This window comes from Mus musculus, chromosome X (assembly GCF_000001635.26).
Source record: "Mus musculus strain C57BL/6J chromosome X, GRCm38.p6 C57BL/6J".
NCBI lineage: Eukaryota > Metazoa > Chordata > Mammalia > Rodentia > Muridae > Mus > Mus musculus.
In genome coordinates this window covers 135,761,658-135,787,739 of record NC_000086.7, presented here as the reverse complement: position 1 = coordinate 135,787,739, position 26,082 = coordinate 135,761,658, and the positions used below count along the sequence as shown (strand labels likewise).

At 39.5% G+C, this 26,082-nt stretch overlaps 1 protein-coding gene, 1 non-coding gene and 1 pseudogene across 4 annotated transcripts in view; 1 reads left to right on the top strand and 2 right to left on the bottom strand.

Moving 5' to 3' along the window:
* The window catches only part of Gprasp1 (G protein-coupled receptor associated sorting protein 1), a 60,777-nt gene that overhangs the window by 15,729 nt on the left and 18,966 nt on the right, over window positions 1–26,082 (bottom strand). The window lies entirely within an intron of this gene.
* Mir1970 (microRNA 1970) lies at window positions 1,523–1,626 on the top strand. The gene has a single exon (NR_035497.1). It is a non-coding gene; the product is annotated as a microRNA 1970 (primary transcript).
* On the bottom strand, window positions 2,830–3,399 carry Gm18614 (predicted gene, 18614; annotated as a pseudogene).

The window sequence follows — 26,082 nt, the reverse complement described above, 5'->3', positions numbered from 1 at the left end:
GCATGCTGTCATGATCCCTGCCATGACAATACTTGACTAAACCTCTGGAGCTGTAAGCAAGCCCTGAATAAATGCTTTCTTTATGAGTTGCCACGATCATGCTGTCTTGCTGTCTCTTCACAACAATCAAGCATTGAATTGACTAAGACAGGAGTTGATACCAGGGACTTGGGTACTGCTGTGACAGGCCTGGCCATGCTGCTTGTTGGTGGAATATGGACTTTGCACTAGAAAAGCAACTGAACACTTTAAGTGGGGCTTTAATGGGCCATTGTCGCAGAAGCATGGAGCACAGTGGTAGTGAGGATGATATGGAAATGTGGGGGCCTGGCTCAAGAGGTCTCAGAGGAAAAGAATAGTAGTAAGAGGACTAAAGAACATTCTTGTAATATTTTGGCAAAGAATATGGCTGCTTTCTTCCCCTGTCTGAAAAATATGCCTGAGGCTAAATTGAAGAGTTTTGAATTAATGACATTGGCAGAAGAGATTATGCAGATGAATAATGAAAACAAGCAAGGCAAAATACTAAAAAGTACAATTTGAGGAGAAGGGAGCACCGGTGCTCAAGGAAATAAAATAGTTTAAAGAAAAGCCTGGTGTTAAATGGATTTAAGTGAGTGGTGACCTCAGGATAAGGTCCCACTCTGCTGAGCTCCGACTTGGGAAAAGGTGTTAAAGAAAAACTTAAGCAGTAAAGGAAACCATCAATAATAGAAATCTGATGTAGATGTAATTGAATGAGGGGGCCAAGTTCCAGCCCCAGCAAACAGCAGAATGTGGCAGCCACAGCCATGTAGTTCTGGCTTTGGAGGTAAGGGGTTATGGAACCTCCCTCCATAGCTAGCAAAAGCTGTTGAGTTCAGGCATATGTCAGGGGTGTCCCTGCATGGAGGCCCAGAAAGGCCACTGAGTGAAGCTGTGAAAGTGAAGTCTGGATTGTGTTGGAGACCCCAAGATGTTGGAGCTGAGATGCCAGTGTCATGGGATACCTGCCAAGGAGAGCTTCTATCAGAGTGTCGACCAGTCCAAGAGGAAGAAGTGCATTCAACAAAGCAGAAAGGACTTGGAGACCTGAAGAGCGCTTTGACATTAGACATGGAGGTGCAAGCAAGCTTTCAGTCTTGCTTTGGTCCAGTATTTCCTCACTATGTTCCCTTGCCTTCCTTTTGGAATGGTAATATCTATATCCTGTGCTATTATATGTTGGAAGTATGTGATCTGCTTTTTGATTTTGATTTTATGGGGGGGGGGGTTACAGTTAAGAGATGCTATGAAGTTTTAGAAGTGACTTTGAATTTTGGACTTTTAAACAGTTTTGAGACTGTTTTAAGTTATGGGGACTTTTGAAGTTGGACCGAACGTATATTTGCATTATGATATGGCTTCAAGCATATGAGGGCCAGGGAGTGTAATGTGGTGGTTTGAATAGGAATAGCTCCCATAGGCTTATACATTTGAATGCTTGGCCATTAGGGAGTGATACTACTTGAGAAAGATTAGGAGGTATAGCCTTATTGGAGTGGATGTGCATTGTTGGAGGAAATGTGTCACTGGGGATAGGCTTTGAGGTTTCAGAAGCTCAGTCAGGCCTAGTGGCACTCACTCTTCCTGTTGCCTGCAGATCCTTCTGCATATGTGCCTGCATGTTGCCATGCTCCCTGCTAAGATGAAAATGAACTAAGCCTCTGAAAATGTAAGCAAGCCCTAATTAAATATTTCCTTTCATAAGAGTTTCCGTGGACATGCTGTCTCTTCACAGCAATGAACACTGACTGGGACATACTAGGTACTTGTTAGAGTAAATGATCATTGGAATAGCGAATAGCATTTTTCCTCATGTCAGAATCCAGAAGCAATATCCCTTTCTCAAATGATCATTTAGAGTTATTCTCCTTCATCTTCCATACATAGAAATAGCTTTTTTAAAAAACAAAACAAAACAATGAGTAGCTGTCTAGAGAAGGCATAAGATACAGTCATAAACATTATGTGAGCCACAGTTAAGGCACCTTGACAATATCAATACCTGTGAAAAAAGATGCTGGTTTTAGAAGTAAAAATATTATGAGTTACAAAACACCATTCATGTTATTCTAAAACCCAAATGAGGGAAAGCCTTATTGTCACTCTGTTATATGACAAGTAACTAAACCTTTCCATTAGGGATCATGAATCCAAGTTGTACATCACAGGACTAAAGCTCAGCTTAACTGAGCTAATAACTGCAGTAAAAAAAAATACCAAACTGCTTTAGCATAGCAATACTTTAGTAGTATCAATCCTACTTTGGAGGCATCATCAAAACAGATAGTAATTAAATTATGAACTGGCCTAGACTGGTACTTCATACTACCAAGAATCTCTAGCATCTTAGAAAAGCTGTGAATTGTGCTCCTTGCTATTCCTTAAAGGAAACTAGATAGGCATGATGACATGTATCCCCCCAGCCCCCCTTCTTGTTCTAATAGCAAGTAACACAGTAGTTGATCAGGGCATTTAAATAAAAAGAAAACCAAAGCAGACCTTTAGCAAAACACACTAGACAGATGGATATTTTAAAAAATGACACAATAAATGTAAATCATAAACCAAATACACTCAGGAAAGTATACCTATTTTATGTTACATAAAAGAAAAACTACAGATGGCATGCTTACCATAACATTTCATCTGGGCAAGTTATTGAGTGGGTTTTCTTGCAAATATGCATTGCCATGATGAAAACAATTATGTGCAAACTGCAAGGTCTCTAAATAGCAGTTAAGAGTATTGTGTATACACAGAGATGGCGCTGATTAACTATGCAAGAGATCGAATTCCCCGAGTTTGTAACACAAAACAGTCATCACCACCGGCCCCTCTTCCACGGCTCTCTCCCGTGTGACAGCTTGACTTCTTCGTTCTGATCTTCACTTTTTCACAGCCCAGGTGTCTAACAGATCTTCTCCACAATTTTCTTAACGGCACACTGAAGAGTCACAAGTTTTCAGCCTTGCCTCTATGAATAACATGGAATGCTTTTGTGCAGATTTCCAGCCTTCATTTCTATCAACCTCAAGTTGTTCTTCATCAATTTTACTTCCAGTCAGCATGTTAACTATATCCTTTCTTGTATGGAATATTTCTATTTCATTTAACTAACTATCCAGTTTAACAAAGTTGCCTCTTCTTGTGATGTTACAAACAAATGCAACACATTGTGTACCACTATAATGGCTGAGAGTTAATTTGACCAGCGTTTCCCATATTGTAAGTTTGGCCTTAGTTCCTTCTACTGTAATTCTTTTTCACTTTAAAGTCAATACCTATTGTTGCTATAGGTTCTGAACCAAAAGCATCATGTGTGAATTTCAATAGCGAGCTGGCCTTGCCAACAATGAGGATCTTCAGGGTGATGAGTGTCTATCTTGTGTTCTCTCCAGGCCGACCCCAGCGAGCTCCTGTCCTTAGCTCTTCACGGGGAAGGTGGCCCATGCCTGTGCTGTTTTCTTTTAAAAATTTAAATTGTTTTCCAGCAATCTGCCTACTTTTCTCTATTTTAAAACTTTGTGTATGTATGTATGCCAACTAAAACAGAAGGGACAAAAGATGGATGAGACGCCTTCATTCACTGTAAGCTCAGCTCATGGTCAGTTCACATTTGATGCAAATGTTTGCATTTCATCTGGGGCTTCTTATTTGATTGTTTTCCTTTTTCCTTTCCTTTCCTTTCCTTTCCTTTCCTTTCCTTTCCTTTCCTTTCCTTTCCTTTCCTTTCCTTTCCTTTCCTTTCTCCTTTTTCCTTTTTCCTTTTCCTCCCTGTCTGTCTGTCTGTCTGTCTGTCTGTCTGTCTTCCTTTCTTTAAGACAGTACCTACCTATGTAACTTGGGCTGTCTTCAAACTTATGTTCCTTATGGTCCTCTTGCCTTACAAGTACTGGGAATGCAGTGTATATGAACACACATGGCTCCGTTTTATTTCACTGATAAAAAAGTCTACTTATCATATACAGCATTTTACCTTGAGGTATATACAACTGTAGAATAGTTAAATTGAGTTAAATTTCAAAAACTCGTCTTTTTCCAATTCAAACTAGGCTTACAATTCATTCTTTTAGCACTTTCAAGCGTATGATATATTGTTATCAGCTATAGTTACCAGAACAATTGATCCCTTCAGCTTATTTCTCCTATCTAACCAAATATTTATAACCTCAGACTTGTAGCCATTATTGCACATCATGTGTGAGTTGAGCTTTATTAAAGTCTACATGTAAGTGTAGACATACATTATCCACCTTCCTTTAACTGTTTCTTTCTTCCCGTTTCAGCAATAACGTCCTCCAGCTCCATCCATGCTGTCTCAAATGAAAGGATTATCTTCTCACAAAGTGCTGAATAGTGTAGTCTTTGTTCACTCATGACTTGTTAGGCTACATTTGTTTCTAAATCCACTGGCTATTTCACATAGTGCTCCAATAAGTGCTGATAAGCATACTGACTTCATTTGCTCTGGATATTGTTTGTAGCAATTCCTCTGAGATTAAACTGTCTTGTAGGAGAGCTCCTTAAGACACAGGATGTTAAAGGAGATAAACCAATTGGATTTTCAGAGGTGGGCATGTGAATCATTCCATCCTGAAGAGAAGCTTCAGGCAGAAGACAATTCAAAGGATCTGGGAAGTCCCTGATACTCACCAGCTCCACTAGCTCTAGCCCCCACTCCCAAGCTGCTAGGCCTGCTGAGAGACAGTCTCAGACTAGACAAGTCATTTAAATGAGACAGAAGTTGAGCTGTTTGAAAGAGGTAGAGGAATCAAAGAACACCCAGTGTACTGGTTGGTTTTGGGTGTCAAGTTGACACAGGCTCAAGTTATCACAGAGAAAGGAGCCTTCCTTGAGGAAATGCCTCCATGGGATCCAGCTGTAAGGATCAAGGGTGGGAGGGCCCCTTGTGGGTGATGCCATCTCTAGGCTGGTAGTCTTGGGTTCTCTAAGAGAGCAGGCTGAGCAAGCCAGGGGAAGTAAGCCAGTAAGTAACATCCCTCCATGGCCTCTGCATCAGCTCCTGCTTCCTGACCTGCTTGAGTTCCAGTCCTAACTTCATTTGGTGATGAACAGCAACGTGGAAATGTAAACTGAATAAACCCTTTCCTCCCCATTTTTTTCAAGACAGGGTTTCTCTGTGTAGCCCTGGCTGTCCTGGAACTCACTCTGTAGATCAGGCTGGCCTTGAACTCAGAAATCAGCGTGCCTCTGCCTCCCAAGTGCTGGGATTAAAGGTGTGTGCCACCAACGCCTGGCTGCTTTATTTTCTTTTACCAATCTTTTTTTAAAAAAAGATTTATTTTATGTATGTGAGTACACTGTAGCTGTCTTCAGACACACCAGAAGAGTGTATCAGATCCAATTACAGATGGTTGTGAGCCACCATGTGGTTGCTGGGAATTGAACTCAGGACCTCTAGCAGAGCAGTCAGTGCTCTTAACCACTGAGCCATCTCTCCAGCGTGCCCCTTGCCCCCAACTTGCTTCTTAGTCATGATGCTTTGTGCAGGAATAGAAACCCTGACCAACACACCCAGGCTACTCAGAAGAGGCTCAGGTTAGCCGAGCTGCCCGGAAAGAACACTCTCCAGCCTGTTGTGCTGCCCACAGGCTGTTTATTGTGCTCCAAGTTTCCATGTTTAGTAAGACATTACCTATGTTAGGGTGGGCTTTGGTGATTCAGCTGCCTTTTGGTCATTTCTGCTCCTGTAAGTAATCCCTCACCCACATTCCTGAAAATAACACCAATAAAACGAATTGGCTCATCAAGATGGACTTCACTGGTATCCATACTTTGATCAGTTCTCAGTTCCTATCTGTTCCCATCTCCCCAGGAATCTGTCACACAAGAGGTACATACCCATTGATGGTCATTTACTTTCTCAACAACCATGTATAAGGGTTCCCTTTTCTTTATATCCTCATCAAGCGTAGTTATATCCCCTTCTTCTCCTCTCCTATACTGTTCTCTTTCTGACTCTCTCTCTCTCTCTCTCTCTCTCTCTCTCTCTCTCTCTGTGTGTGTGTGTGTGTGTGTGTGTGTGTGTGTGTGTACACGCGCATGGCTTGGGCATGCAGGTGGAGGTCAGAGAACAGCCTCTAATGTCAGTTCTTACCTTCCACCTCATTCATAAGAGAAGCTCTTCTGGTTAACTACTGTGTGTACTAGTTCGATGACAACCTCTTAGGGGTTCTCCTGGCTCTGCCTCGAGGCTTGCTGTTGGAGTTCTGGGACACACACTACTATGTCTAGAATTACAAGGATTCTGGAGATGTGGACTCAGGTCCTCATGCTTGCACAGCAAGCACTTTATCCAATGAGCCCTCCAATACCTCACCAGGGAAAAACACAAGGGAGAACATAGTTCGAGGGGATTGTTAATGCTATCGATTAATTTGTTAATGAACAAGTACTTATAGGATTAAAAATAAGAATTACAAGGGTTTTGGTTTGGAAACTACAATCTTTAAGCAAGTATACTAAAATATATAAAATATTAAGGAAGAGAACACACCAATTCCAACCTGAAATATTGTATCCAGAAAATGATATTTCTTGTGTAGATGTGAAATACTTTTTTCAGGAAAAAAAAACTGGCAGAACCTAATGCTGGTAAGCTTGTCTTACAAAAAATGTTAGAGTAAATTCTTCAGAACAATGGAAAATTACATAAGTTAGAAATGTGGATTTATATATGAGAAAATGAAGATTGTTGAAGAATGGGTAAATTAAATTTTAATATATTTTCTTTTTAATAGTTGATTGATAGATAAGCTTGTACTAAATAACAATTAAAATGTATTCCAAAATTATTGCTAATGAATATTTTATATGAATTCAAACAGTATTATAGTGGATAGGAGGGAGAACTTGAACACTATTCGAAAGCATGTGGAGTACTATGAAACAGTACAGTACAGATTTACTTTAAATGAGATATAAAATATTTAATAACAAATTTTAGAATAACCATACAAATTCCATAAAAGTATAATTAAGATGCTAAAATAGTACATGGAATATTGTAAATGCTAAACTAAAAACAGAAAAGGCACAAAGGAAGAGAAAAACCATGAAAGTAAAATCATGGAAGCATCCGTAAATAACAAATGAGACAAGTACTAATCCAAACATCTCAATATTAATTCTATAGATTTAAAATTTTTAATCGTGTGTATTTGTGTATGTGGGTATCTGCACATGAGGACAAGTGTCCAGCAGGTTAGAAGAAGAGTTTTGATCCCTAGAGCAGGAGTTACAGGGGGCTGTGGGCCACCTGATGTGGGTGCTGCAAACCAAACTCAAGTCCTCTACAGGAAGCAGTATATTAACTACTGAGCCATTTCTCCAGATCCCATTTTACATGTGAAAGTTCTGAATACTCTAATTAAAAGTTAGATTATTTCAGCATACATGAAAACAAACGAAGATGGAACTATGTTGTTTACTAGAACCTACTTTAGGGACTGGTGAGTTAACAGTGCTTGTTCTACAATCAGGACAAGAACTTAGATCCTCGCACACACAGAAAACCCTTAAAAACATGGAAATCCTAGCTCTGGGGGGCTGGGGGGACAGGAGGATTTTTAGGGCTTGTTGGCTTCCAGCCTAGGTGAGAAAACTTGAGCTCAAGGTTTGTTTGTTTGTTTTTTTTTAAATCAAGCTTCTTATCAAGACCAATAAGAGGAGGACACCCAGTGCTCTCTTCTGGCTGCTGCATTTAAAACTTGTGTTCAACAGGGAAAGTGGTCAGTGTTTTCTTTTTTGTTATGTCTTTACCCTTGTTTGGGTATAGAGTGCTCTGCTCCTTCTGCTTCTATCATTTTGAGTAATTTACTACTAGGTAAAGATCTTTAGAAATGTCTGGTAGATAAATTCTCATACAAACCCATCTAAGTCTGGACCTCTACTTTTTTCCTAGCAGACTTTTTATTACTTTTCCAATCTTCTCATTTGCTAGGGTCTGTATAGGTTGTTGACTTATTTTTGGTTTAATTTCAGTGGCTTTTCTGAATCTAGAATTTATCCATTTCCTTTAGGTTTTTCAATTTCATGGAATACAATGGTTTTTTTTTAAAGCATTTCCTTATAATATTCTGAGTTTATTTGGTGTCTGTATAATGTTTTCCTGTTCATTTCTGATTCTGTTAATTCAGTTCCTCTCTTTTGGTTAGTGGCCCAAGGTTCTATCAGTCTTGTTATCTTTTCAAAGAACCAGCTCTTAGACCCATTGGTTTTTCATATTATTTCCTTTTTCTATATTTCATTAATGCATCATTTTCCCCCTTCCTTTCCTCCATCCAAACTCTGTAGTACATACTTCCTTGCTCTATTTTAAATTCATGGTCTCCTTTTTCCATTAACTGTTATTACATATAAACATGTATATGAATATCATATCCCATTTCAAGTGATACTGTACTCCTTCATAGGTATTTCACATGCTTTATGACAAATGATATATATTTATAAATATTTAAATACAACCTGTGTAGTCTACATAAAGACACTTGCATGATGTTTCCATTGGGTTGACAATGGGTATAGGATAAACAATCAGTGTGTTCTTCCTTGGTGTAGACTGTTTCTCCCACTCTCAGCATCCTCTGTTGCCTATAGTTCCTTATATATGGCTGTCGCCTCTTGGGCTTTCTCCTGCCCATGTTAGCATATTTACTGTTGTCTTTGCTTAGTTCATGTTTAGGTTGTCATGTTGATGAGACTTTATGGGAGTAGCTTCTGACATTCCTAGGAGACATAGACTCACAGCAAACTCACTGAGTCAGTCAGAACTATATAGTGGCACCCTGTCTCAAAGAACAAAAAATTATAGTTGAACTGAACAGTACTTACAGTCAAATTGATTTAAATGATATCTATATAGTATTTCTTCTAGAAAAAGCCAGACATACATTATGCTCAATCTCTTGAGAAACACATCAAAATAGATTATATTATGAACCATAAAATATGTTAACATATTTAAGAGATCAAAAACAACATTCATTTAATGTTTTCAGAATACAGTATAATTAAATAAAAGGATAAATAAAATGAATATAGCTTTTAAATAAATTAATCAAAAACAAGTTAGGACATTTTATAAAAAATCGGTATTTTGAAAAGAATGATAATAAAAATAAAGCACCCAAATCCTTACAATATAAGTAAGGCATTGTTTAACAGTAAAATTATAGATTTGTGTGCATATTTTGTGTTAGAAAACTAGAAGGGAGCATATTAAGAATGATTGAGCAGAGCTACAAATTAATAAAACACTGAGAAAAAGAAGCCATGAAAGCAGGGAGGGGACTTGCTAGGAAGAAGGAAAGCTTCTGTGAAGCAGGAGGTGGAGGGACGGAGGAGAATGTGGTGCTGAAAATAACTAAAATTCATGGCATACATGGATAAAACTATCAAGCAATAAGAAATAAATAATTCGGGGCTGGTGAGATGGCTCAGTGGGCTCAGATGGCTCACAACCATCCGTAAGGAGATCTGAGTCCCTCTTCTGGAGTGTCTGAAGACAGCTACAGTGTACTTACATATAACAAATAAATAAATCTTTAAAAAAATTGTTTTAAAAAAAGAAATAAATAATTCAGTAACGGCGAGGAACATACATGCATTAGTTTGAAATGATTTCAAGTCAATAATAAAGTGTGTATATGTAATAGAATTAGAAAAGGAACAATGTTAACCACAGCTAGCAGAAGGAGAGAGACAGACAATAAACATCACAGAGGAGATGGGGAGAGTCAAAATAGAAAACGAATCAATGAAAAACAGAATTTGGAAAAATTACATATCTTTAGATAGATTGACTAAAACAAGAAAAAAGTGACTAAATTTAACAGTCATAAATCAAATTAGAAATGCTGCTGTATAATGTGAGGACATTGTTGCTTCCAGATATGGTTGAGTGTTAGGTTTTTATTGTAAATATGAAGGAAAGTACAGCCAGAGGCCTGTGGAAGAGTCCAGAGCAGGGAAAGTAGTAGACTAAACATGACCAGCAGACTAGACCAGGCCATGAGAGGAGACAGAGAGGAGGACCTAGAGAGGAAGGCAAGAGAGAGAACCAAGAGAGCATGTAGCCAAAATGGCAGGGTTATAGAGGAATGAGATGCTGCGGGAAGGAAAGCCCATGCACGGGAGAAATTTAGGGTAAGGGGTGAGGTGAGAAGAACCAAGAAAAACCACTGGCACTGAGTGGGCCTCGAGGCCACCATGCACTCTGGTATGCTCGCAGGTACCGCAGAGAGCCATATGTCCTGAATTTCTTTTGGACTTGACAATTACTTCCACAGAAATAAAAAAAATATGAGTACTGTGTGAAATTAAATGTAATCAAATTAGACAACCAGATAATATATATTTCTATAAATACAACTTATGAAGACAGAATAATGAAGTACTAGAAAATCTACATAGACCTATAGCTAGTAAGGATATTAAATCAGTAACCCCAAACTCATAAAAAAAATTAATTAAGACTTGGCATGGTGGTGCATGCCTTTAACCCCAGAGCACTTGGCAGAAGTGGGTGGATCTCTATGAGTTCAAGGATAGCTTTATTTATACAGTGAGGAGTTCCAGGACAGTCGGGGATCAGTAGAAACTTTGTGTTTCCCCTTCAAGAAAGAATCCTAAATATTTGAAGGATAAACTGCTAATATTTATATTAAGTATTAACACAAGTCCTCCACAAGACTGTAAAGAAAAAGCAGGTGAAGAATGCTATCTAAATCATTTCATAAGACTACTATTATTAGCCAGGTAGAAAATTCAGACGAGGTACCCCAAGAAGGAAAAGCTATTTTCTATGAATACTAATGCAAAATTACTCAACAGAATATTAACAGAATTTATCAGCCTAAAGAATGAAGCTCCATGGCCAAATGAATTTTATCCCTCAAGTATAAAGGCAATTAAAAACACAGAATCAATGTAATATACCCTATTAAAAATCAAGAAACAGAAACACTAATCAATTTATGTAGACATAACAAATCTATAAAAACAATATTCTTTAGGGGGTTGAATGTCTTTTTATTACATGGTGGAGTCAGAATAGGGATGTATACAGCCATTTTAAATTGTTTTCCTATCCCCCACCTCCCCATGGTACAAAGCGTTGTAAAATTCTTGCTAAACTCATCACCTGGAAAATCATATTGCAGTTAAGAAATTGTAATATACTTAATTTTATGTAGGGAAAAATAGAAGTATAAGGCAGAAAGATTATTGACAATACCCTGCTCTGCTGTGAGGATAAACATTAAAAAAAGTTTCTCAAAAGACAAATAATCGTCTTTAGATAATGGGGAATCCAGAAAAGATGCTTCTTTTTTATTTTTGAGATTATAACATACTTATATTTCTTTCTTCCTTTCCTCCCTCCAATCCCTCCCACATACCACTCCCCACTCTCCTTCAAATTTATAGTCTCTTTCCCACTATTATTGCATGCATATATACACATACATATATTCCTAAATATAACCTATTCAGTCTTTATGATGTGGCTTGGATGTGCGATTTCAGGGCTGACTGTTTGGTACTAGACAACCAATTGGCGTCCTGGGGAAGGCCGCCTCTCCTGCTTCCAGCTTTCCTCAGTTGCTTATACTTCTATGTCAACATACTTTCTTACAGAAAAAAGACTAACTAGAAACAAAAGGAAACCTTTCCAACATGATAAAGGAAGGCCACATGTGAAAAGTCCACAGCAAACTCATAAAACAAAATCAAAGTCTGAAAGGTTCTCCCTAAAGCAAGAATAGTCAAGGATATGCATGTTTCCCACTTCTATTCAACATGGTATCTCAAGTCACAGACACAGCAATTAAACAAGAAAAACAAATGAAAGTCATATAACTTAGGATGGAATAAATAAAATAATCTTCATACAGATGACCTGTGAAAAAATAAACCCAAGAGTTTATAGAAAACCAGTCAAAGTTAATAAGCAACACTAACACATTTTCAACATACAAGATGTGCCATGGGTTTGGAGATGGCTCAGTGGATAAAAGCACTTGCTATTCAAGCCTGGTGACAGGTGTTCAAGCCCCAGTCCCCATGCAAAGAGTATAAAAGGCCAGAAGTGTGGCATGCATCTGTGATCCTAAAGTCAGATGGGAAGTGAGAGAGAAGTGCCTGCAAATAACAGAGCCTGCTGCAAAAGAGCAAGGTGAGAACTGACTGGTGAAAGGTGTCCCCTGACCTCCACATGCATCACGGCACATGCGCACTGCCACTCACACACATCACCTGTGCACACAAAAACAAAACAAAGAAAGAAAACCTCCAAAGCTGTGTCATGGCCATATATAGGCAATGTGGCATCTGCTAAAAAATTTAAATGACAACAGCATAGAAAGATTAGAATCTTCACACATATACTTAAGGAAGCCAGAGACATATACACAGAAAACTAGAAAGCACTGCTGAAGAAAATTAAAGACATAAATGAATGAAAAGTCATTCTGTGTGCAGTGATTAGAAAACTATAGTAAGATGTCAACGAATGCTTTGTATATATTAAAATATATGCAAAACAATGCACAAAATCAGTTTATTTGAATCTAATGATTTATATAGAAAAAAATCTTATCCCAAAATTCATATATTAATTTCAAGCGACCCTCAAACAGACAAAGCAATCTTGGGAAAGAACAAAAGGAAGATTAGCATTTTCTAATTTCAAAGCTAACTTTCTAACTATAGTAAGAGAAACAATATGAAATAACATGAAGAGAAAGAGAAGTATCAACCAATGATATACACTGGAGAGTCCAAAATAAAGCCCTAAATACATGCTCAAATGTTTGACAAAGATATTGTGATTGCTAATCTTCATCTTCATCTTGAATACATTTAGAATTACAAGCAAATAGGTGAAGGATAAGTCTGCATGGCTCTATGAGACATTTCAGAGACAGTTAACTGAAGGGCAAGAGCCATGTCTGCCTGCATGTTGTCATGCTCCTCCTGTCTTGATGATAATGGACTGAACCTCTGAACCTGCAAGCCAGCTCCAATTAAATGTCGTCCTTGTAAGAGTTGCCTTGATCATGGTGTCTGTTCACAGCAGTAAAACCCTAACTAAGACAATTGGAGAAATTTCAACCTTATGCCAAAATGAACACAAATAAATCAAACACATAAGAACTAAAATCTGATAAATGAAAACACAGAGCAAAGGTAGCCAGCAGTAATGGGAGTGCTTCCTTGGAAGCTGATACCAAAATATAGAAAAACTATGAAAAATACAAGTTCAACTGCATCCAAACTTTGGTATCTCCAAATACACTGCCACAAAAGAGAAGCAGCTCATCAAATAGGAAAAAATTAAAAATCATAAAAATGGTAAGTGACTAATAACATTTAGGATATAGAATGAGAAGTTTTCAGTAAAATTTTCATTGTAAAAAGGATATAAAGTACTTGTGCATTTTCCCAAAGAAAATGACTAACAATTACAGGAAAAGTTACTCAGCATCACTAAATATTAGGGAAATACAAATTCAAACCACATTAAGGACCGATCATCTTATATCAGCACAGAAAATAACAGATGTTGGCAAGCATACGGGGAAATTAGGACACTTGTGAATTACTTAGGGGGACATTTAATAGTGTAGCTTCAATGAAGAACAAGAGGTTTTCTAAACTAAACACATAATTTCATATACTATAGCGGTTGTACTTCTAAATTCACCTAAAATGACAGATGCAAACAAACATTTATATAACCAATGTCCTTAGCAGCATTTTTCATGATAAGCACAAGTTAGATACCAAAATGTCCATTTGTGGAGAGATAGATAAATGTGGCATATACATACAATGTAATATTATTCAGCCTTGAAAAAGAAAAGAAATTGTGACTCACGTAACAAGAATGAATCTGAAAATATTATGGTATGGGGATGCAACACAAAAGGGCAGATATTGTAATAGTTCACGTATATGAAGTAACTAGGAAAGTCAAATTCATAGACACAGAAAACAGAATAGTGCTTGCTAGAAGCTAACTGCAAAGACTAATAGGGCTTATTTTTATAATGGGTAAGTGGTTCAGTTTAGATGTTCAATGATTTTTAAAATAATGGTGATCTTTGCATAGCAAGGTGTCCTTAATGCTATTGGAAGGTGTAGTTAAAGTGAGTAAAGTGGTGTACTGGCTAGTTTTGTGTCAACTTGACACAGCTGGAGTTACCACAGAGAAAGGAGCTTCAGTTGAGGCAATGCCTCCATGAGATCCAGCTGTAAGGCATCTTCTCAATTAGTGATCAAGGGGGAATGGCCCCTTGTGGGTGGGACCATCTCTGGGCTGGTAGTCTTGGGTTTTATAAGAGAGCAAGCCAGGGGAAGCAAGCCAGTAAAGAACATCCCTCCTTGGCCTCTGCATCAGCTCCTGCTTCCTGACCTGCTTGAGTTCCAGTCCTGACTTCCTTTGGTGATGAACAGCAGCATGGAAGTGTAAGCCGAATAAACCCTTTCCTCCCCAACTTGCTTCTTGGTCATGATGTTTGTGCAGGAATAGAAACCCTGACTAAGACAAATTGGTACCAGCATAGTGGGGTATTCCTGTGACAACCTGACTATGTTTTGGGGAGGACTGTGGAAGGACTTTGGAACTTTGGGCTTGAAGATCCATCCGTTGTTAAGAGCTCTGTCAGATGTTGTGTAGGAGCTTGGAAGATAATGTTGAGAACAGTGCAGAAAATGGAGGTCTGGTTTGTGAAATTGCAGAGGGAAAATTAAGGACTCTTTTCAGGGCCATTGCTGTGTTGATTGTGAAGATTCTGTAGTTCTGGTTAGCTGGGGCTGAAGAATCAGCTGTGATTAATAAGATACCAGAACTACTAAAGCAAAAACTTTGCATTACTGGGACTATTGATGCTGGTTAGCAGGAGCTAAGAAATTAGCGGTGATTAAGAAGAGACCAGCATCATTTGAGGTGACATCTTCTGGGAAGAGTTTTCTGAAAGCACAAAGAGGCTGTGTTCCAGAGATGGCCAAGGTTGTACTCCTGCTGCAGCGGGACTTGGTAATGTGTAAGGGTCACCCAGGTGGTACTGGTTTTGAAGGCATGAAGGGGTCACGCAGAGCAGCTGAGGCTCAGCACTGTGAGAAGCCATGGAAGGTCATTGGTGAAGGTGCAGCCTCAGTTGCAATTGAAGCCCTAGGACTGAAGGGGCCATGCAGTGTTTTGGAGATGCCAGTACCATGAGATAACCACCAAGAGCAGCAGCAGCAGTGGAGTACAGGCATCTGGAGCCTAGAGGATGACGCGTGTGCTACAAAGTGCAGGGCTGGAGAAGTGACCCAAGCCCTTGGAGGAGCCCAGAAGATCGTGAGTTGGATCCCAGACATTGGACGGTTGGAGATTGATTTTTGCTTTTGATTGTGACTGTACCCTGATATTTTCCCTCTTGAAGGAAGAAACTGTTTTAGTGGAGCCCACAGTTAAGAGACTTTTAATTGTAAAAAGACTTTGGATTTTAAAAGAGATGGATATTTTAAAGAGATTGAAAATTTAAGAATATGTAAAGACTGTGGGACTTTTAAAGTTATTTAGACCTTGGGGATGAATAAGATTGTAAGGGTTGAGGCTTACTAGTGATGTGTTTGTGTGTCAAGTTAACAAGGGGTCAATTGTACTGGCTAGTTTTGTGTCAACTTGACACAGCTGGAGTTACCACAGAGAAAGGAGCTTCAGTTGAGGAAATGCCTCCATGAGATCCAGCTGTAAGGCATCTTCTCAATTAGTGATCAAGGGGGAAAGGCCCCTTGTGGGTGGAACCATCTCTGGGCTGGTAGTCTTGGGTTTTATAAGAGAGCAAGCTGAGCAAGCCAGGTGAGGCAAGCCAGTAAGGAACATAGCTCCATGGCCTCTGCATCAGCTCCTGCTTCCTGACCTGCTTGAGTTCCAGTCCTGACTTCCTTGGTGATGAACAGCAGTATGGAAATGTAAGCCGAATAAACCCTTTCCTCCCCAACTTGCTTCTTGGTCATGATGTTTGTGCAGGAATAGAAACCCTGACTAAGACAAGTGGCAAATTTAAAGCCATGTGAGTACTACCACAATTTTTAAAAATCGAAGTGCATAACAAAGGGAATATTCCAAAGTACAGCAGAGACTGGTGTTAATAATAACGTACAGTATTTGTCACGCAGTGGCGCAGCTGTACTAGAACATGATAACGTTTGAATAGTATGAGAGCCTGTGTGCACAGACTAGGAATCTCCAGAAGAAGTACAGCCATATATTGCTTAACAACAGGGAAGTCTGAACAGCCAGGATAAATTCTAAGAAATTTTACAGTAAGCACTCTTATCACTTTGTTATGACCATAAATTATACTTAAACTAAATAAGATGATAATTGTGCTGCCTACACAACTATGACAACTAGACACAACTTAAGAGTCATTTAGGGAGAGAAAATGTCCCTACAAGATTGGTGTTGATGCAGGAGAGCCCAGCTTACCGTGGGTGATGGCACTACTGAGCAGGAGATCCTGGTAGTTGTAAGAAAGCAGGCTGAGCAAGCCATGAGGAGCAAGCAAAAAGTATTACACCTCACTACTAAGGTTGTAGTCTAGCACGTCCCGTTATCTTTCCTGAGCTCTGTGCAATATGGAAGACTCCCATATTTTAGTGGGGCTTCCTCTTCTCTGCCTGATCTGGGAGCCCAACCACCCCCCTCCCCCAATCTTTTACCCAAGGAACATCACAAAGTCTTTGGCGAAATTGCAGCTTCAGCTTCCCCTCTCCAGATAACCTGCTCAACAAGCAGCTGAGATTCCTGGAATGCTTCTCCATGCAAATGAAGTATTCCTAGAACCTTTAGCCTCAGCCAATGAAACTTCACCCTAAGAAACTTCATATGTATAGCCCTTGATTCACCCCAAATATAGTGTATGTACACAGTATGTTTCACTGAATACTATTTAAGAGAGCTGTAACACTAAACTCCTCGGAGAAGGCCTTCTTTCCTGGCACTCTAAGCCTGATTGGGAGCCTACAGACCCCACCCATTCTAGGTTCTGCTTCTTCCTTCCAGCCCAGTGTGCAGCAGCGTCTGGACACCCCAAGGGAAGAAGCAGAATGTAGAAGCACAATTATGGGAGAACCCTTCCATGGTATCTGCATCACTTTCTACCTAGTGTGCCTGCCCTGACTTCCTTCAATGATGGGTAACAAGCTCTAAGGTGAAATCAACCCTTTCCTTCCCAAGTTGCTGATGGCCAGGGGGTTTTGCCACAGCAATAGAAACCATTACTAAGATAGTATATATAATCTTTCCTGACCATTATTGTGTATGTAATCAGTCTTAGAGATACTGTAGTATGTTCATAATTACACTGTATCTGTAGCCTTTACTATGCACTTTCAGCTCACTTTCTTCTGTAAATATAAAGTGCTTTGTTACAGTCATTTTTTTTTGTTTGTTTAGTTTTTTAAATCCAGAAGTTACAATATCTTGGCTTTGTTATTTCTACTTTCTTTTCCTGGACATTTTAACCACCAAATTCATAAATGTATGTGACTGGATTCACAGCATGTATGAATTGAACTTTTTTCATGAACTCTTGACAAGTAAAGCATCAACGAGGGTGGGGGAGACTACTCAGAAAAGGATGAAGAGTCCTGTAACTACTAAAACTAAGCTGGTGTTAATTCCATCTTAGTACTATATAGTTAAGATATTAACATCTATCTCTAGGTTCACTTCTTGGGAGAAAACTAAAGAATGAGAAAGGAAGGCTGGGTGTGGGGGCAGGTGCCAATCATTCCAGCATCTGGGAGATAAAGGCAGGAAGATCAGGAGTGCAGAGATAGCATAGTTGAGTTCAAAGTCAGACAAAACTATATGAGACCCTGTACTGGCTGGTTTTGGGTGTCAACTTGACACAGGCTGGAGTTATCAGAGAGAAAGGAGCTTCAGCTGAGGAAATGCCTCCATGAGATCCAGCTGCAAGGCATTTTCTCAATTAGTGATCAAGTGGGGAGGTCCCCTTGTGGGTGGTGTCATCTCTGGGCTGGTAGTCTTGGTTCTATAAGAGAGCACGCTGAGCAAGCCAGGGGAAGCAAGCCAGTAAGAAACACCCTTCCATGGCCTCTGCATCAGCTCCTGCTCCCTGGACCTGCTTGAGTTCCAGTCCTGACTTCTTTCAGTGATGAACAGCACTATGGAAGTGTAAGCTGAATAAACCCTTTCCTCTCCAACTTGCTTCTTGGTCATGATGTTTGTGCAGGAATAGAAACCCTGACTAAGACAGACCCTGTCTCAAAGGCCAAAAGAAATGAGGGCTGAAAGCAGTATACTAAGGAAATGAACTATTTTGCATATTTGCTGTACCCTTTTATATTCCCACTAGTGATGGATACCAGGGTGAGGAGATAGGGTGTTTTCGGAGGGGAAACCAGGAAAGGGAACAACATTTGAAATGTAAATAAAGTAAATATCTAATAAAAAAGAGTCCATTAGCATATAGTTTGATGTTATTAAAACAAATAGAGACCTAGTATGGCTCCCAAACTGCAAACATATAATTGGAGCATTGAAAGGTTATTAATATGCAAAAAAGAAATGAATTATTTTGCATATTTGCTGTACACTTTTATATTCTCACTAGTGATGGATAACTGTTCTGATTTCTCCACATTCTTGCCAATGTTTCTCATTTATTAAAAAATGTAAGTTGGTATAAACTGGTTTGTGGTGTGGTGAGTGGATGAAGTCTTCAGTCAGTGTATACTGTTGACATGCCATGGACCCCAGTACCTAAGGCACAAAGCAATGGCAAGGCCTTCCTAGAGTCAGGTTCAGGGGAGTAACAAGTACTGATGTTGACTGTGTATACAGAAAGTATTACCCAAGCTGCTTCTTGCCAGGTGACCATAACCTGAGACCACTCCCCTACAGAGGCCCCCTTATGGAGTGAGATTAGTTAACACACTTCCTTGTTCAACTGTATATAATAAACATACCTCCTCTGTCAGTTATATATGATAAGCATCTGCTGGCGTGTCTCCAAAAGAACCCAGGGCTCACCTTATCCTAGGTTTTCTGTGTCTGTCTTCACTCCCAGTTGCTCAGTCAGGTCAATCCCAAAGCCACGGAGGTTGCAGCACTGTTGTTTAGATTTTATGTGCCTAAAGACGACTGTTAAGCACCCTTCCCTGATTTGTTGGTTGTAATGTGTACTTTCTTTAGAGGAATATCTATTAAAATCATTTACCCAGTTTTCAATTGTGTTAGTCATCCATTTATCAACTGGTAATAAGAGTTATTACCTAACAATTCTGTGCTAAGAATACCGGTGCATGCCTATAAAGCAAGACCAGTCAGGGCCGCAGAATGAAACCTTATCTTTCAAGATAGAGAGAGAAAGGGAGGGAGGGAGGGAGGGAGGGGAAGGGAGAGGAGAGGAGAGGGGAGGGGAGGGGAGGGGAGGGGAGGGGAGGGGAGGAGAAAGATAAGAAAGTAGGACCAGCCAGATGGTTGTGTGTGTGTGTGTGTGTGTGTGTGTGTGTGTGTGTGTAAAAACACCTACCAACAGGCCTGTTGACATTAAGTTCAATTGCTGGGACCCACAAGACAAAAGGAAAGAGTAACTCTTGGGTTACAGATGATTCCACTAGGCTCCTCTCAGGGACCTAACAACACCTTACTTCATCACCAGCCACTTTACTTGCGGCCAGGTGTGAGCAGGATACAAAAGAACTGCTTGCCACCCCAGTTGGCTCGCTCACTTGCTCTCTGTACCCATGCATTCCCAGCCAGTCCCTCTCTACCCTTTTCTGTCCTCTGTGCTTCTGATCCCATTTGTCTGCCTCTACCAGTTCTCCAGGACCATACTCCCCTCTCTTCCCCTACAGGCTCCCCTTTATACCAGGTATGTTTATTAAGGGGACACCTTAGCATGGGCCTGCCAGGCACTCTCCTCACCATATTACATCTCTTAAGAGTAACTCCCACAAATTATTCTCTACCTCTAAATATACATTGTATCAGGAGCACACCCATACACACAAACATGTGCACAAAATAATATAAGTAAAAATGTGATTAAAAAAAGTAAAAAAGAAAATAAAAAAATCTAACTACCAACCAATGTCTATATGAATGTGTGTATGTGTATATGTATGTATGTATGTGTGTGTGTGTGTATATATATATATATATATGTGTGTGTGTGTGTGTGTGTATATATATCTCCTATTATTTTTACATCAAACATTACTTTTTATTCTCAGAAGTGCTAAAGGAAAATGATTATACTAATTAATGATTATACTAGTCATCAAGCCAAGTTACTCTTGGAAGAAAGATTGCAATTGTTCAATATATCCATATAATTGGTTTATTGACTCCTTGTAAATCTAGGCTATTCTGTTATTCAGCTTTTTAGATCAATATGCTAGTATGCAGCCATCAGCAGAACTTAGTATGTTGCTTTGGTCACAATAAACTCTGTGCACACGCTGTACTTAAAGCTGGCAAATGGGGCAGATATTCTACAATCTTATGACAAAGAGCATAGCTCCGTCTTTCGAGACCTACCTACCTACTGAGAACTTCTAAGGTTCATCCGCTTTTTAAAAATAATACTTTAAATTCTTTTTCGACATGTCTTACATGCATACAATGTGTTCTGACCTTAATCACTCTCCTGTACACTGTCTCACATATGGACAAGCTGATAACTGTTTCTTTCACATATGGACACACTGAGAAGAAATCAGGGTGCTCTTGTTAGGCATCGAAGAAAAGTTCAAACCAAAAGCAAGGGAAAAAAACCACCAACCACCACCAACCAACCAACCAACCGAAACTAATCCTGGACCAATCCCCTAGCCACCAAAAACTCTCTAGGAAGCCACTTTGCTTTACTCTTTCAAGCCACTTTTACGTTGTTGGAAAGTTTTCTTGCTTTGTTCAGGAAACACTTGTTACATCAGAAAAACAAGTTTTTATACCCTCTTGGAATGTGCCTGATTTAATCTACCTTGACACCTGAAGGAAAATTTGGATGAAGGTCTGTTGTATCTGACCACAATTCCTAAAAGAAAAAAAAATTAGTTTTCACACAGTAGAGCTCGTTTGTGTAAAATAAAAGTGTAACTCAATTCTAAATCCATGTCAGTGGAGGCGCAGGGAAGAGAAAGGTTTGTGACACAGTAGAGAATGACCATGAGTTTACCAGGAGTCTCAAGGGAAAAGGGTGCCATCTTGGAGCCTTTCCATCTTGCTTCTTTCTCGCCCTAGGATTTACACACCAATGCAAGACACGGGCACTCAATCTGTTTTTTATGCTAGAGTTTTAATTCACAAGAAATATCCGTTCAGAAAAATGAAGAATAAAGAGCCTTTATCTAGTAACATGATTTTTTTTTTTTTGATTTGGTCACAGGTTCAGTAATCTTTAGCAAGTTCTCGTGTAAGATGCTTTGGAGAACATGAAGTTCCTTCAACTATGTTATCTCATTGAAATAAAACCCCACTAAACAAAAGGCTCCGAGGTCCTAATTTATCACACGAAGATTGCAGAATTTTCTATGGCCCTGAAAAATGTTGTAACATGAATTTCATGTAGAACAGAAGCCTGATTTAAAACCGTGGCAAGACTAAAAGATAAGAAAGAAATCACAAGGACAACTTTACTGTTGGGATACACAGTTAGGGAGTAGCTCAAAAAGTATATCAGGGCGGAGTTGGTAAAATACTTTTTGTCCTTCCATTGGAAAAAATATGTATATTTTCCCAAGAGAAAAGGAAGAAAGTATAGAGAGAATGGGGTTACAGTGTAAGACAGGGAAAGACAGTGAAATGGCTTAGCAGTTAGGTTGACAACCTGAGTTCAAGCCTCAGGACTCAATATGATTGACAAAGAGAACCAACTCCCACAGGATATTCTCTGCAAATACCATACCCAAAAGTGAATAAAATATCTATAAATGAGCTCAGCAAAGATATCCTAAATATAAATATAGAAGTATATATTCTTGCATACAAATATATATATAGCTAAAAATAGAAATAGGTTCTTAAAAAGTCAGACTTAACATATATAGGGCACTATATCAAACAACAACAACAACAACAACAACAACAACAAAAACCCTCAACCCCAATAGTCTTCTAAAATAAGTCTCCATGAACTTAATTTCAGAGGTTGAAATCTAACTGAAGGTCTACAGTGACAACGGATGAATCTAGGATGATGGCTTCCCTCTTCTGGCCTCTTTGGGTGGCTTTACTCACATATACACATCCATATACATCCATACATACACAAAATTAAAATATATTAAATTTAAAAAGAAGTTGAACCTTAAGCCAGACATGGAAGGACACACATGTTTGTAATTCTTGTAGTTAGGGGGCTTGGGGAAGAGTTGGGAGACTAGCCTAGGTTCAGGGCCACTTGTCCTTCCTCCATGTTATCATGAAGCAAGAAAGTTATGGCCAATTCCATTTTTTTCCTTCATTTGAATTTCTAACCTTCAGAACCACAAGACATATAAATTCTATTGTTAAAAATGTACCCAATCTGTGCCATTCTGTTCTTGCATCAGGAAATGAACTAGGAGAGACTATGAACTACATCAACAGTAATAAACCTCCACTTAATGGATCATGTCCATTGATGTAAAAACAAAAGGCAATTGAGCAATTGATATGTGATACCCTTTCATAATAAAACCTGCCCATACATTTGGGCATAGAAAGGAACTTCATTAACATGATACGGCATACATGAAAACTCACATCTAACACATTAAGTAGTTAAAAAAAACAACTAAAAACTGTTCACAGGAAAGTGAGGAGCAAGACAATGACTCGTTTTTCACCACTGTTCTTCACCACTGTACTGGACATTCTAGCCAGGGAAAGTAGATAAGAAAAAAATGTAGGCAAGTAATAACAGAAAGAGGCAGGACTGGAGAGATGGCTCAGCACAGATTGATTCCCAGGACTCATATCAGCTGGCTCACAAACACCTTCAACTCTAGCTCCAAGGGATTTGATGCCCTCTTCTGGCCTCTGAGGTGTATGAAAAAAACACAAGCATGTTTGCATGTTTGTGTGCGTGCGCGTGCACACACACACACACACACACACACACACACACACACACAAGGAAACAGAAGGAAGAAGGAGCTGGGATGTGGCTCAGTTGGTACAGTACTTGCTTAGCTTAGCATTCAGGAAGGGCTGGGTTCAATCCATAGCACCATGTAATGGCACATCCCTACAATCCCAGCCCTCAGACGGTGGAGCAGGAGGATCAGAAGCTCTGGGGCAGTCTAGGCTACATCATGAGACTTTGTTTCTAAAGTAGATGGGAGAAGAAAGGAGAAAAAGCACTTTCATTTACAGATGATATGACATGGTCCTACATAATACCAATTCTTAGAGAACCCACAAGAAAACTATCAAAGTCAGTAAATTAATTCAACAAAATTACAGGTTATACACTCAACTCATAATTATCAGTTATATTTCTATATACTAGTAATAAATGATCTGAAATGTAATTTTTAATTGCAAAAAGTGACTAGAAGTGCATGCCTATAGATCTATCTTTCAGGGCACTGAGAAATCAGAACACAAGTTAAGATCAGCTGGGCTATGTAGAGCTCCAGACCAGGCTAAGCTATTTAGTGAGAGTCTGCCTAATAAAAGGGACTACATTCTAAAAACTTAAATGGAAAAATGTTCTGTAGTCATAGACTGGAAACATTATTATATAGATAGTGATATCTTCAATCTATAGTTTCAAGGTAATTTGTATCAAAATCCTAATGATTCCTTTTCTTTAATCTTCTTTATCATCATCCTGCATGTATGATGTATGTGTGTATGGTATGTGTACATGAGTGCAGGAATGCCTGGCACAGGCCTGGAGGTCAGAAAACAACATTTCAGGAGTTGGTTGATTCTCTCTTTCCACTATAGGTTCAAAGGATCAAAGTCGTGTCTTTAGGGTTTCAAGGCAAGTGCTTTTACCTGCTGAATAATCTTACAAGTTCCCAATGATCTTCATATGTAAACAAAAAGCTGATTATATCCTTCAGTGATCCCTAAATATTATAACACCAATCTGTCAGGCAAGCTGTGCACATAATGTAATAATGGCATGAAGGGAATGGGGGATAACCAATTGCTTTCTGATTGGATTTGAAGCCTGCTCGACAAGAAATGATTTTATGTCTGCTGTGACTGCGATCCTGGGTGGAACCTGCAACTGTTATTTGGCTAAATGATATAATGTTGTTGTGATGGTTTGTATATGCTCAGCCCAGGAAGTGGCACTGTTAGAAGGTGTGAGCCTGTTGGAGTAGGTGTGTCAGTGTGGGCGTGGGCTATAAGAACCTTATCTGAAAGCCAGGATTATGTTAGAAGCCTTGAGATGAAGATGTAGAACTCTCAGCTCCTCCTGCACCATGCCTGCCTGGGTGCTGCCATGCTCCCACCTTGATGATAACAGACTGAACCTCTGAACCTGTAAGCCAGCCCCAATTAAATGTTGTCCTAATAAGTGTTGCCTTGGTCATGGTGTCTGTTCACAGCAGTAAAACCCTAACTAAGACAGTTGTCAAAATGCCTTCTAAATATTTCAATCTATAACCACTGATTACAACTGCTTTTAACATTGTCCAGAGAAGCTCCTTTCCATAGTAGGCAGCAGGATATGCAGAGTCATAACTAATCACAATGCTGAGACTATGTGACACTTCTAAACGTGGCATCTATATCAACCTCCTGAGGCTCAGGGAACATCTAAGAAGATAGGGCAAAAGAGTGGAAGACTCAGCTGATGGTGAGAAGCCCTGTGAAATGATGTGTGGACAGGACATGGCTGTTGCAATCATGAACTCACTCTAGCTTTGATAACCTACCAAAGACTCGCTATAGCAGTCAACATTCCAGCAAGCAACACTAATTAGATTCAGTAGGATACATTAAGAGGAAAGGACATGAATGTGGGAAGGGAATGTGTTCGGGAGCTTGGGGTGGTGGAAAAGGGAAGGTGTCAGGGGATATGACCAAGATGTATTGTTTTACACATATCTATCTCCATCAGGTCCCTTTCCTAATGTTATTCTGCTATACTCATAGATCACTGACTACCTTATCACGCTGTCATCAGAGAGGCTTCCTCCAGCAGCAGATGGGAACGGGTACAGAGACCAGAGTGAGAAGAGAGTGTAAACTAGAGTTCTCCATCGGGTCCTACCCCTCAGAGCTCAGGGACCACAGAAAGGGGGGATTGTAAGAGTCAGAGAATATGGAGAACACCGGGAGAGCATGATCCACTGAATCAATAAGCAGGGTTCACACAGACTGACAAGGAAGGCACAGGGCCTGCGTGGGTCTGCATCAGGTCCTTGCATATATATTATGGCTGGTAGCTAGATGTTTTTGTGAGAATCCTAATGGTGAGACAGGGTGTCTCTCTGATTCTATTTCCTCCCATTTGGTTGCTTTATTTAGTCTTGAAATGGGGGCTTTCACCTTGTCTTATTGTATCTTATTTCGTCCTCTTTGGCTGTTGTCTCATGAAGGCCTGCTCTTTTCTGAAAAGAAATGAAGGAGATCTGGAGAAGAGAGGAGGGAAGGGAAGCTGAGGGGGGTGGAAGGAGGGGAAACTGTGGTTGGCATGTATTGTATGAGAGAAGAATCTATTTTCAATTTAAAAAAATAGGCTTTAAAAAGAAATTGACAAAAAATAAATTTCTGCAGCCTATGTAGTCTTGGATGTAGGCCATCCACCAGAGGGCAGTCATGTATCAGGGACCAGAAAACTCTTCCTCTCCCAGCAGCTAGCAATTACCAACAACTCTTCAGCTAGTGATGGGACTTCATGCCCACATCCCCTTTCCATGCTGGGATTTTTGTCTGTCTTGATCTTGTACATATGAACTCACAGCCATCATGTAGCTTGCATAAGACCTGTGCAAGATAAATGTTTTTAAAAAACAGATCATTAAATTTTCATAAAATTGATTCAAAATAATAAAGAC